Source organism: Cricetulus griseus (assembly GCF_003668045.3).
Source record: "Cricetulus griseus strain 17A/GY chromosome 1 unlocalized genomic scaffold, alternate assembly CriGri-PICRH-1.0 chr1_1, whole genome shotgun sequence".
Taxonomy (NCBI): Eukaryota; Metazoa; Chordata; class Mammalia; order Rodentia; family Cricetidae; genus Cricetulus; species Cricetulus griseus.
In genome coordinates, this window is record NW_023276807.1 from 201,633,328 (window position 1) to 201,647,092 (window position 13,765).

At 42.4% G+C, this 13,765-nt stretch overlaps 1 protein-coding gene and 1 pseudogene across 2 annotated transcripts in view; one reads left to right on the forward strand and one right to left on the reverse strand.

The window, feature by feature from the left end:
• Ddhd1 (DDHD domain containing 1) overlaps positions 1-13,765 on the reverse strand; it is a 75,570-nt gene that overhangs the window by 41,789 nt on the left and 20,016 nt on the right. The gene's annotated exons all lie outside the window — the stretch shown is intronic.
• Positions 13,052-13,485, forward strand: LOC118238135 (annotated as a pseudogene).

Here is a 13,765-nt window from a genome sequence, read left to right on the forward strand (position 1 = left end):
AAAAACAGGGCTGCAAGCATTATAGTAGCAGAGTACTTGCAGAGCACATACCAGGTCCTGAGTTCAACTCTCAGCACCACTAACAAAGTAAATAAAAAACAATAACTGCCCCCCAAACAACAAAATCAACCAGAATGAAAGTAACATTACCCTAAAAGCAAAATGAAACACACACACACACACACACACACACACACACACACACACACACACACACACAGAGAGAGAGAGAGAGAGAGAGAGAGAGAGAGAGAGAGAAATCATCTATGGGCAAAACAAAAGTAACATTACAACAGTAAATGGAGGTTTCTCTGTCCTGTCCCATCCTGCAGCTGCTTCTAAATAATCACTCAGAGGCTTAATATTAATTACAGAATGTTTGGCCTATAGCTCAGGCTTATTACTAACTAGCTCTCACATTTTAATTAATCAATTTCTATTAATCTACGTATTGCCACATAGGTGTGGCTTTTACTGGTCTGCTGGCATCTTGCTTCTTGGGCGGCTGGCTCACATCTCTCCTAGACTATGCCCTTCTCTTCCCTGTATTTTCAGTTTGGCTTGCCAGCCTGGCCTTATTCTGCCTTGCTGTAGGCCAAAAGCAGCTTCTTTATTAACCAATGAGAGGAATACATATTCACAGTGTATAGAAGGGTTATCCCACATCATTAAACTTTCTGCAATAGCCACATCTTTAGACATAACAATGCAGCTAACTTGAAATTGTACGCTTTGATGAATGTATTAGCTTTGTCAATATCAATAGTGTATAAACTGATGACATGAACACTCTATGGTGTGGTAAGGTCTTATTGTGCATAAAAGAGAAAATATCCATGAGAAAGACAGAGGCATCTGAAAGAGTCCAGAGCAAGAAAGAGAAAGTAGATAGTCGGGGATGTCTGCAAGACAAGGAGACTAGCAAGGGAGAGAGGATGGAGAAAGCATAGTGAGACTTGCATAGCAAGGGCTGAGAATGGTGAGAATAGCTGGGGTAGGATGGGGGCAGGAGACTGGTGTGGGAGCATTAAAATGTATAACTTGTATGAGTAGAGACTGAGGGAGCCTGGAGGCTGCCACTGACCTTGATACACTGATAGGCACCACAGGTATGTTAATTGGACCTTGATATGCTGACAGGGCCACAGATATGTTAATTGGAGAGCCAAATGTCCCTGCTGCCAGAGGTAAGGGAAATGCTTCTTTTGGCAGATGAGAACTGCTTCACTAGTTCCTGAGGAATGCTGGCTTTATCTAACCACCAGAGAGCCTTTCATAGTCCAGGCTGAGTTCACTTCTAGATATCTGGACTGCCTTTTGGAGTTTGAGGAACTGGAGTTTCCTTTGGACCTGAAAGTCTTTGGACCTGAAAGTTGGGACTTAGAACTTTGGCATGAAAGGGAAACAGACTTATGTATAAAGAAAAACAAACAAACAAACAAACAAACAAAAAACTCCTCTGCAATTATAAATCTCAATTAGGGATATCAACGTGAACTACTGATATCTTTTCTCTTTAAAAAAAAAAAAGAAGAAGCACAAACCACTCAGAGCATGTGAGTAACCCTAACACTGAGTGAGCTAAGCTGATCCTAGAGTTCTCCCAGTGTTCAAGACAACTCGGTAAATTAAGGCATCTGTACTGGCCTGCCCTTGGGGTTCTGACAGGATTCGCCCTCAGCTGCAGCCACTAAGAGCAAGCACCTCCTGTGCACATTCACTATGTTCCCTTTTAAAAGGTCCTGTCTACCTCCCATTTTTCTCTCTCACCCTCTCTTTCTCCATTTCTCTCTTTCACATCTGCCACTCTTGTCCCTAGGGACTGGTCTCTGCCCCCCTTTACCCCTTCTCTCTCCTCTTCCAATAAATCTCCTATGTGAGCCTTGTATGGTGTGACTCCTTCCTGCTGTTTCTTTTTTAAATTACAACACGACTGAACAAAATGGCAGATTCTGGGTTTGGGCAGGAAATATGTCAGATGATCTTATGTGTTTCATTCTACCAGACTTGTACTATGATGTATTTAAAAGTTTATGTTATTTGTTTTGTGGTTTTTGTAGTAAGGCCTGCCTGTGTAGCCCTGGCTGGCCCAGGATGGCCTTGACTTGGAGTGGCTCCTATATGTATTTCTTCTATGCTCTACAGAGTATCTGCACTGTGATACTTGCTGTGTTAGGAGCACACATTGAAAACAGAGCTTCCCACGCTATGGCTTTCACATTGTGTGTATACTGTTATGTTTATTGGGGAGGATGGGAGGTTTGAGTTTTACTTTTGCTATTGCTGCTAAAGCCAGATTTCCTCTTCTTTCCATTAGGCTGTGGTAGCTGCACATCCATTTTGTATTACTGTGCTCTAAATATAGCATAGAATTGGGTTTTGCAGAAAAAGTCATGTGAAGTTTTTTTTTGAATAAGACAATGTTTATTGATATGATTAATAAATCTGAACTCAATTCTTGGTTATAATTATCACCTTTATTCTTCAGACTTTCCCAGTGTAGCATTTCTGCCCTCTGTATTAGGAGGACTAGGAAAGTGTGTCACACTCAAGTAGTTACCTGTTTTGCCATTCTTTTTTGCTTACTTAAAATTTTTACCATTGGTCAGTCTATTTTAAATGGTATTTATGACTCCCCCTTACTATATATGCAATAGGTTAATATTATTTTCTCTTTATTTGGACATACAATTACACTTACGTTTCCAACACTGGTTGGATACACATTAAAATCTACATTCTCAAATCCACATTAAAATATAACTCTTTGTGGTACGCATCTTCTAAATTCCTGTATGTCGGATCTGTTCCCCTGATACTGAAAGGGCAGGTTAGCCAGTTTAAGTTCTAAAGTGCTCCTGTATCACAGCCTTCCTTGAGCATGACTCTAACTTTATTAGTAATGTGACCTTTATTCCCCGTACAGGCCAGAAAGAAATAACTGATCTTTAAAGTCTAATGTCACCAAGTTGACTCAGCTATTATGGCTCTTCCACGGTGGTCAAACCACTTCACAGTTGAAGATTCTGTTCTATCATCTTGGGGTATGTCGGTGTTCCAGCCTGTATGGCATCAGCTACTTTCTAAGTTCCTCTTCCTTGCTTTTGCATCCTACTTTCATACTCTTGGCTATTTTCCATTGCACCAATGGCCCTTATTAGATTTTGAATTTAACTCTCCCTTGGACAGCTTGTACAATGTATCACCTTTCCTTCAACTTTGTCTTAAGTTTTCTATGCTGTGATAAACATTATGATTAGAAGAAGCAACTTGGGGAAGAAATGGTGTATTTCATCTTACAGCTTACGGTTCATTGTGAAGGGAACTCTGGGCAGGAAATTCAAGGCAGGACCCGAAACAAAACCATGAAGTAACAGTGCTTACTGCCTTGCTCTCCATGGCTTGTTCAGCTTGCTTTCTTAAACAACCCAGGGCATCTACTCAGTGGTGGCATTGCCCACAGTGGGCTGGGCCTAACCACATCAATTATTAATAAAGAAAATGCCTTAGCTACTTGTCTACAGTCTAAACAGGTGCAGACATTTTTTCTCAGTTAAAGCCCCCTTCTTCCAGATATGTGTAAGGTGGTTCAAACAGACAAAACCAATCAGCACAGACTTCTTTCCCAAGTTCAATCAAATCATGCTACATTTCTTCCTGTTTCTGTTTTGTCTTAGCCTTGGAATGTCTGCCTTAAGTGGCTCTTTCTTTGCCCTTCCCTTTTCCACTGGTCCACCCAACCCTTAGCCTCCCCCTCCTTCTTTACCAATCCCAGGCCTGCACTGGTATTCAGCAGCTGGTACTGGGGCATTTTCTCTTTGGCTGATTTTCTTTGATGCTTTAAGTAGCCAAACTCATTTTTATTTACAATATTGTCTGACATTTCATGTATGAGTATTTATTTTCATTTCAGCCATATCCTCCCAGTTCAACTCCTCTCAAATTCAAAAACCCACTTATCATTGTTAAACACACACACACACACACACACACACACACACACACACACACACACACACACACACACTTTCTCTCTCTCTCTCTCTCTCTCTCTCTCTCTCTCTCTCTCCTCTCTCTCTCTCTCTCTATTTGCTGAGTTCATTTAGCATTCTTCATATGTACAGATGTTTAGGGCTGATCACTTGGGATTGGATAACCTATCAGGGGTCTGGCTAAAGATGGATTCAATCCCTTTAGCAGCCAGTAACTGCCTGTAGCTCTCCATTTAGAGGCGGGGCTGTCTGAGGTTTCCCCATCTACACTGGATCTGTGGATAGTCTATCTGCTTTGTGCTAACGCCCACTCCTTTCTTCGGTCTCTCAGGCCTCTGTGTGTCCACTCTGTGCACTCACAGGCTGTAGCAGTGATAGTAACTGCTGTAATTTGCTTTCTTTATAGAAAAGTAATTAAAGATTTACACTACTGTCTATCTTGCCCAAGGTGTGAGCTGTGTGTGTGTCCCTTCCTGGCAATTTAGGGTTAGAGAGCTGTTACTACCTTCCAGACCAAGCAGCTTATCTCATTGAATCTTTAACTGTAATCTTAATTGTTTCTCCTGCTTCCAAAGTACACCTGGGTCTTAGAGAAAACCCATCACCTGTCCCAATACAGAGCTGGTAATGTGAGATCCAAGATTCCAACAGAAGTCTGTCAGCTATGTTCACTTGAGCTATTTTCAACTATACAATGCAGCTTTCCAGAGAGGAAAGGTACCCGCTTAGCCCTCTCTCTCCAAAACACAGGTTCTTGAGTTGTGTTGAGTCAAGAAATAATCACCTAACACACTGACTACCAGGGGAAAACAAACAAAACACAATACCACACAAATCTGTTCCTTCCACCTGTGTCGCTCAACCCAGTGAATGGAACATCAGCTTTGGGTGGGTTACCAAGGCAGAAACCTTGGAGTCACCCAAGTTGCCTCTTCTTAAATGCTTTTTACAACTATAGCTCAATGCTATGTACTGTTTACTGTATCTCAAAAATCACACTCAAGCTGGGCCGAGGAGAAGGCTCCATGAACAGCCATTTGCTATGGCAAGCACCCATGTAAAAGCCAGTTGTGACTGCAGGAGCAAGAAACCCCAGTACTGGGGGTGGAGACAAGCATACTCCAGGAGCTTGCTAGTCTGCTACCCATCTCAAAGGAACAAGACGGAGAGCGACAGGGCCCCTCCAGCCTCCAGGTGTGCGCACTTGGGTACCCACCATCAATGACCATAACAACAAAAAACCCAGCTGACTTTTCAAATCACCCCTTACTCATCAGGATGCCTTGGTCCTCGATTGTGTAGCTTCAGAAACCTGGAATTGCTAGTGTCAAGTCTGTTACCAGTACCACCACCTCTACTAATGCTTAGTTGTCAGCATGCACTTGTGTAAATACACATATTTGTGTACACATGGACTCCCCCAGCTACTCCTTTCTCTTCAGAAACCTAATCCATCTTTTATAGTTGCCAAAAATTGTTTTATTTTAATACTTAAATTCTCTTAGGGCTCTTTATGTTTCTCAGGTAAGTTCCTACACCTTCCCTTTGACTGTCTCCATATACTTCATGTATATTTCATGAATGTATTCATACAATTTCTGTGTATCTACCATCAAGCAGACACCAAATTTGAAGGCGTGGAGTTAGAATGAGTTCACCAAACCAAGATGAATGATATACAGGTGTTTATTGGGGATGAACTTACACAGATAACAATAAGTAACTGTCGTGGCGTTCCTGCTCCAAGGATGCAGACCTTGCCTCTCCAATGCTCTCCTCCACCCAAGGGGCTTCTTGTCCCCTGCTCCTCTACCTTAAATGGATCATGTCTGCACCTGTAACCACGCCCAAAGGGTGTGGCCACTGTTACAGGTTCACAGGCAAGATGTGGCTACAATTCCCCTTTTAGTCTAAAGAAGAAGGTTTAGGCTTTGGGATGCAGAAGAGATCCGTGTGTGTGTGTGTGTGTGTGTGTGTGTGTGTGTGTGTGTGTGTGTGTGTGTGTGTGTGTGTGTGTGTGTGTGGTATCTGAGCATAATCTACACATGTCCCTGGGATGTCACATATGTACATATGATGTTCTTACCTTTTCATCTAGTTAACGTCTAGCTTTACCTCTTCATAAGCCCTTCTCTTGTCTATGGCTTTACTGGATTACTGCTATACACACCTGTCAGTGTTTACTTGACTACATTCCTTTAAATTAATATTTAGAAGCCAGGCATGATGGTGCAGGCCTTTAATCCCAGCACTGGGGAGGCAGAGGCAGGTGGATTTCTGTGAGTCCAAGACCAGTCTGGTCTACAGAGTGAGTTTCAGGACAGACAGAGAAAACTTGTCTTGAAAAAAAAAATTAGAGATAAAAAAAATTAGATTAAAAACCACTCACACAAAGTAAAAGGTTTCTTTATGACAATTCATATATACTTTGCCTTTGTTCTGATAATTTTTATTTATTTTTAAATGATTAATTGGGAGGGGGCTTTTTGAGACAGGGACTTCCAAGACACTAGGCTGGTCTCAAATTCATTATGTAGCTGAGAATGCCCTTGAACTTCTGATAGTCCTGCCTCCACCTTTTAAGTGCCAGGATTACAGGCCTGGGCCAACACACCTGGCTTATCTTGTGTAGAGTCTAACTGCCTTAGCCTTCCTTGTTTCTCTAGAATCTTAGGATGCAAATGCTCTATGTCCACCTGCATCTCAGATGCTTGAAAGTGGAACTACCACGAAGCACTACTTCAACAGCACATGTTAAACGTTGCTGAGGGCCATGTTAGCATTGCCCCTGTGGCTGACTGGGTTCCTTTCAGTTCAGAGTCTGCCTGTCCCTCTGGCTAGTGTGTGCTGCAGTGCCATTAATAACACTGGTTTCTGATAACCCGTTCTTTGACTCAGAAAAGAAAAAACCCAAACACCTGTCTGCCTACTCCCTAAGGATAAGAATGGTAGGATTTCAGTAAGTCAACTACTCATTGAAGAATAACATGCATCCAGAAAAATATACTATCACAAGCACAGCCATTTACAAGTGTTAATAACCAGACTATGGAGTATTCCAGAAGGATCCCTGCTACCACACAGGTATAAGCCTTTACTACTCGCTGAAGGAAACAAACCCTAATTTACAGCATTCTAGACCAGTTTACCGTAAATACAAACAAAAAACATACATACATACATACATACATACGTACGTGGCTTTCTCTCCTCCAGTCAAGCAAGATGACCAAAGGAAAGGAGGGGAAGAAGGTGTCCCTGGCCCTGCTGCCAGTCATGAAGAAACAGGAGGGCAAAAAGGTGATGAGTCCTCTGTTTGAGAAAAGGCCTAAGAACTTTGACATTGTTCATGACATCCAGCATAAAAGTTCTCACACATTTCGCTTCGTCAAATGGCCCCATTACATCAGGCTGCAGCAGCAAAAGACCATCCTATAAGTACTTCCTGCCATTAAGCGGTTCTCCCAGGCCCTGGGTGGGCAAACAGCTACCCAGCAGCTTAAGCTTGCTCACAACAGGCCAGAGACAAAGCAGGAGAAGAAAGGCTGCTGACCTGTGCTAAGAAAGAGCTGGCAAGGAGAACACCCCAACTAAGAGACCACCTGTCCTTCCAGCAGCCACCACCTTAGTGGAGAACAAGAAGGCTCAACTGGTGACCTTCCTGCCTGCCCTGTGCCAAACGATGGAGGTCTCTTACTTCATTGTTGATAGTTTGAATGTAACTGGCCCCCATAATCTCATAGGCAGTGGCACTATTAGGAGGTGTGGCTTTATTGGAGCGGGTATGGCCTTGTTGGAGAAAGTGTCTTTCTGGGGGGCAGGCTCTGAGGCTTCCTATGCTCAGGATACCACCCAGTGTCTCGGTTCACTTCCTGTTGCCTTTGGATCAAGATGTAGAATTCTCCAGCACCATGTCTGCCTGCATGTCCCACCATGGTGATAATGGACTGAACCTCTGAACTATAAGCAGACACCACAATTAAATGTTTTCCTTTATAAGAGGTGCTGTGATCATGGTGTCGCTTCACAGCAATAGAAATCCCAAGACATGCATCATCAAGGGAAAGGCCAGGCTGGGGCAGCTAGTCCACAGAAAGACATGTACCATAGTTGCCTTCACACAGGTTAACCCAGAAGACAAGAGTGCTATAGCTAAGCTGCTGGAAGCTATTAGGATCAATTGCAATGCCAGATATGATGAGATCCGCCGCCACTGAGGAGACAATGACCTGGCTCTTAAATCTATGGCTCTCATTGCCAAGCTAGAAAAGGCAAAGGCCAAAGAACTTGTCACTAAACTGGGCTACATTTGTACACTGCTAAGTTTTCTGTACCAATTACAAAATTTAAAAAATTACATATATCACACTATAGTTTGTACTTTTTTTTAATCAAATGAGCCACTAACCAGCCATAAATAGGATTATTTATTTGTTTATTTATTTATTATGTGTATATAGTATTCTGCTGGTATGTATGCTTGCATGCCAGAAGAGGGCACCAGATCTCATTACAGATGGTTGTGAGCCACCATGTGGTTGCTGGGAATTGAACTCAGAACCTCTGGAAGTACAGCCAGTGCTCTTAACCTCTAAGCCATCTATCCAGCCCATAAATAGGATTATTTTAATGGTTAAAGTACTTGTCATGATTTATCAAACAATAGACAGCCATAGCTACATTCTTGGCCTACTTAGTTCTACCACTAAACTAAGTCTAAATTGTAGACACATCAGTTACTCTCTAATTACATGCTATGAGTTACCAAGTGAGGACTAGATCTCCAGAGGACTGCTGAAGCTTGGGATGGTCCATTTGGTTCTGCTAACTGGGAATTTAGTGGGTGGAGCCAAAGATGCTTCTAAAAATCGAATACAACCCAGCTCCTTCCTTTCCATTCCCACCAACAAAGAAGTAGTAGGCTTAAAATGTCAACAGTACAGATAACTAAGAACTCCTTTTCTTTCTTTTTAAAGACAGGGTCTTATGTAGTCTACAAGGATGGCCTCAAACTTGATATCTAGTTGAAGATAGGTGGCACTGAACTCCTCCTGATTTTCCTGTCTCCCCCTCCCAAGTACTGGGATTACATATAAGTTTGTACCACCATATCTGGCTCAGTTATTTCTCAAAGACTAAAATATTAGTAATCTTCATAGAACAACCATACTTCTAGAATGTATTTACAGGGATGTGCTAACTGTCTAGAGACAATGCCAAGATATTTTACTCCAGTATTGTTATAATAGAAACAAAAGCATAACAAAACACAACCTATACTGTCAAGAAAACATACATACACTGGAGAAGATATAGGGAAAGAACTCTTACCATGGTGGGAGTGTAAACTAGTTCAGCCATTATGGAAACCAGTGTGGAGGTTTTCAAAAACTAAAAAGAAAAGTGCTATGTGATCCGGCTATACCATTCCTGGCATATATCAAAAGGACTTTATGTCCTATCATAGACACTTGCATGGCTGTGTTTCTTGGTGCTCTATTCATAATAGCAAGGAAATTTAATCAGCCTAGATGTCCATCAACATGGACATGGATAATGAAAATGTGGTACATACACACAACCCAATTTTATCCAGTTATGAAGCAAAACAAAACTATGAGATTGGCAGGTAAATGGATGGATCTGGAAAATATATCAAGTAAGATAAACTAGGCTAAAGCTACATGTTCTCTCTCACACAGGGATCCTAACTTAATTGGAGTAAGCAGGGTTAGAAAGCAGGAATCTAGAAAGGGGCCCATGAACACAGGGAAAAGATTTAGAGGGAGGGTGGCAGGAAGACAGTAAAACACATGTGATATGAAAGTGGAAAGCAAAATACCAGGAGTGTAAGCGATAAGCGGGGGCTGAGGAGATAGAGAGGAGTGAGTCAAGTTGGGAACAACCAACCCAAACCAAGTATGTCTGAAAATGCTGCAGGGAAATCAGGCCCTTTCGTATTGATTAACAAATAAAAAGCAAACAAAAAAGAGCATGGCCTATCAACAAAGAACTGGACAAATACATGGGGTGGCTAGACAGCCTAGTGGGCAGAGGTGCTTGATGCTGAGTCTGTAAGAGACCTCTCTCGCACACACTCACTATGGAACATGTTTCACAGCATTCCCTTGTGACTTCAGAGAGCCACACACACTGTGTTTAAGCCACTACTACTGTGGATTTCAAAACTAGGTGCTGCAGCATCTGAGGTGGACAGACACATCCTGTGTGTGTTGCTTGAAAATGTCTCCCCACTTTGTAGTTACAGTGGCAAACCATGACACATCTGTTGCATGATGTACTTACTTATAACAGGAGACCAAAGACCAGTATATTAGTGGATGCTAAAGCAAGTATCTGAACTAGATTAATACTGCCTCTTTATTTGCAACAATACCCATGGAAAGTCACTTTAAACTTCATAAAGACTAAAACTTATCATTGCTACCTGTCCATCAGAAAACAACTAAGCCATTATCTGAAATGTAATACTTGGCCAAATCATAGGCAGTGGTTCTCAACCTTCCTAATGCTGTCACCCTTTAATACAGTTCCTCATGTTGTGGTGACCCCCCCAATGATAAACATAATTTTATCATTGCTACTTCATAACTGTAATTTTGCTACTGTTATGAATTATAATGTAAATATCTGATATTTCTGATGGTTTTAGGTGACCCCTGTAAAAGGGTCATTTGACCTCCAAAGGGGTCACAACCCACAGCTTGAGAACCACTGGTTTAAAGAGAAGCCCTGACTATGTAACAGAACAAAGTGTGTGGGTTCTTCTTGATTGGGAAATCATTTCAAGGTTCGTTTTCTGCTATAAATATCCTATTTATGCAAATGCATGAGTGACTCTCACGTGTGTGTGTGTGTGTGTGTGTGTGTGTGTGTGTGTAAATCTGATAGAAACGTGGTAGAATATGATAAAATGTGATAGAAAAGACATATTCTTTTGTTTTTGGGTGAAATGTTCTGTAGATATGTTAGGTTCATTTGATTCATAAGGCCGGCTAGCTCCAGCACCTCTCTGTTTAGTTGTTGTTTGGGTGACCTTTCTATTGGGATACTGAAGTCTCTCATTATCAATGTATGAGGATCAAAGTGTTTTAATGTTTAGTAATTTTTCTTTTACAAACGTGGGTACCCTTACATTTGGGGGCATAGATGTTAACAACTGAAACATCATCTTGGTAGATTTTTCCTTTGATGGTTATGAAATGTCCTTCCCCATTTCTTTGGTTTGAAGTCTGTTTTGTTAGATACTAGAATGGTTACATCTCTTACTTCTTGAGTCCATTTGCTTGGAAAATCTTTTTCTAACCCTTTATTCCAAGGCAATGTCTGTCTCTGACTTTGAGGTGTCTGGTGTGTTTTTATATGCAGCAGAAGGATGGATCCTGTTTTCACATCCATTCCGTTAATCTGTGTCTTGGTTAGGGTTTCTATTGCTGTGATGAAACACAATGACCAAAAAGCAAGTTGGGGAGGAAAGGGTTAATTTGGCTTACATTTCCAGATCACAGTCCATCAATGGAGGAAGTCAGAACAGGAACTTAAGCAGGGCTGGAACCTGGAGGCAGAAGCTAATGTAGAGGCCATGGAGAAGAAATGCTTACTGGCTTGCTCCTTTTCATTATAAATCTTCATTAGAGCTACTACTAATAACCACGGCACAGTCTATACTAGGCTGTATTGAGATTTCCTCTGCCAATGGAATTAACCCAAATCTCTTCACTTTAGCCGCAGGCAGACTCTTGGGACAAGGGCAAAAAGCAGCCATTCTTTACCAAAATCACACGAACAATCTCTAGGCCACATATTAATAGTCTCCTCTAGAAGCTCTTGGTCCAGGCATCCACAGTTCAAATCATACTCAGCACCACTGTCTTTCATTTTCCTACGAGGATGGATCATTATGCATCACTTAACGTGTTAACTGCTTCTTTAATCCACAGTCCCAAGGTCCATAGTCCTTCAAACAAAAGCATGGTCAGGCTATCACAGCAATACCACAGTCCCTGGTACAAACTTCTTAGTTAGGTTTCTATTGCTGTGAAGAGACACCACGATCAAGGCAAATAAAGGGAAAACACGGAACTGGGGTGGCTTACGTTTTCCAAGGGTTAGTTCATTATCATGGTGCAAGCTGATGGTGTGCAGACAGACATGGAACTGGAGGAGTGGTAGAGTGTCCTATTCACAAGTAGTGAATAGTCCGAGATACTGGGTGTGGCTTGAGCATATATGAGACCTCAAAGTCTGCCCCCCTTTGACAGTGACACACTTCTTCCAACAAGGCCATACCTACACTCCAACAAACCACATCTCCTAATAATGTCACTCCCTTTGGTGGCCATTTTCTTTCAAACCACTAGTTTGTATCTTTACTGGGGAGTTGAATGAATGAAATGATTTCTACTGATACTCTGCTATACTCATAGATGGATGCCTAGCCCAATTGTCATCAGAGAGGCTTCATCCAGATTCTTTATGGAACCCACAGCCAAACATTAGGCAGAATAGAACTTAGGGAACCCCGAGGAAGAGGGATAGGAAGGATTGTAGGAGACAAAGGGGTCAAGGACATCAGGAAAATTCAGCCCACACAATCAACTAAGCAGGGCTAATAGGGGCTCACAAAGATTGAAGTAACAGTCATGGAGCCTGCATGGGTCTGTGCTTAGTCCTCTGCATATATGTTGTGGTTGTTTAGCTTGGTTCTTTTTTGTTTTTGTGGGACTCCCAACAATGAGAGTGGGGGTGTCTATATGACTCTTTCATCTGCTATTAGGACCCCTTCCATCCTACTGGGCTGCCTCTTCCAGCCTTCATATAAGGGTTTGTGGCTAGTCTTATGGTAACTTGTTATGCGGTGTTCGGTTGATATCCCTGGAAGGGCTGCTCTTTTCTTAAGGGAAACAGAGGAGCAGTGGATCTGCAGGGAGAAGGGAGGTTGGGGAGAGTAGGCTGGGAGGAGTGGGGGATGGGGAACTGTAATAGGGATGTAACCTATGAGAGAACAAATAAAAAATGTGCTAGAAAACAAAAACATTTATGTATAAAGTTACATTATAGCCACCACTGGAGAACAGCAACCATGGCTCTATGCCACCCCATGGCTGTGGGCCTCAACAAGGGCCACAAAGTGACAGGGAATGTCAGCAAGCAGAAGCACTTAGCCAGTACCACGTACACCTCACCAAACACACCAAGTTCTTGTGGGATATGATTTGGGAGGTGTGTGGATTTGTGCCCTATGAGCAGCGCCTTGGAGCTGGCTCAAGGTGTCCAAGGACAAGTTCGTGCACAAGTCTATCAAGAGGAGGGTGGGCCCACACATCTGCAACAAGAGCAAGTGGGAGGGGCTGAGCAACATGCTGGTGACCATTAGAAAAGCGGCAGCCAAGGACTGATGCCTCCTCCCCGATAAACGCTAAATGCTTGTTTCCCCCCATCTCTTTCCTCTACACACACACACACACACACACACACAGAGCTACATTAACCATAAGTCAGGAAAACAGCTTTAGGCTTCCTACAGGTGTATTTTGAGGGCCGTTTATATCCCTGTCATACTGTGTATGTGTGAGGCAGGCAGAGATCTGAAAGACCTACTCCGAATAGCATCATGCTCCTACAGCTTTCTTAGGCCCAATGCACACCTACAAGTCTGAAGACAGGCTCTCACTGTGTAGTTCTGGATGGCCTTGAACTCAAAAGATCAGCCTATTTCCGTCTCCTGAATGCTGTAATCCACTTCTACAGAA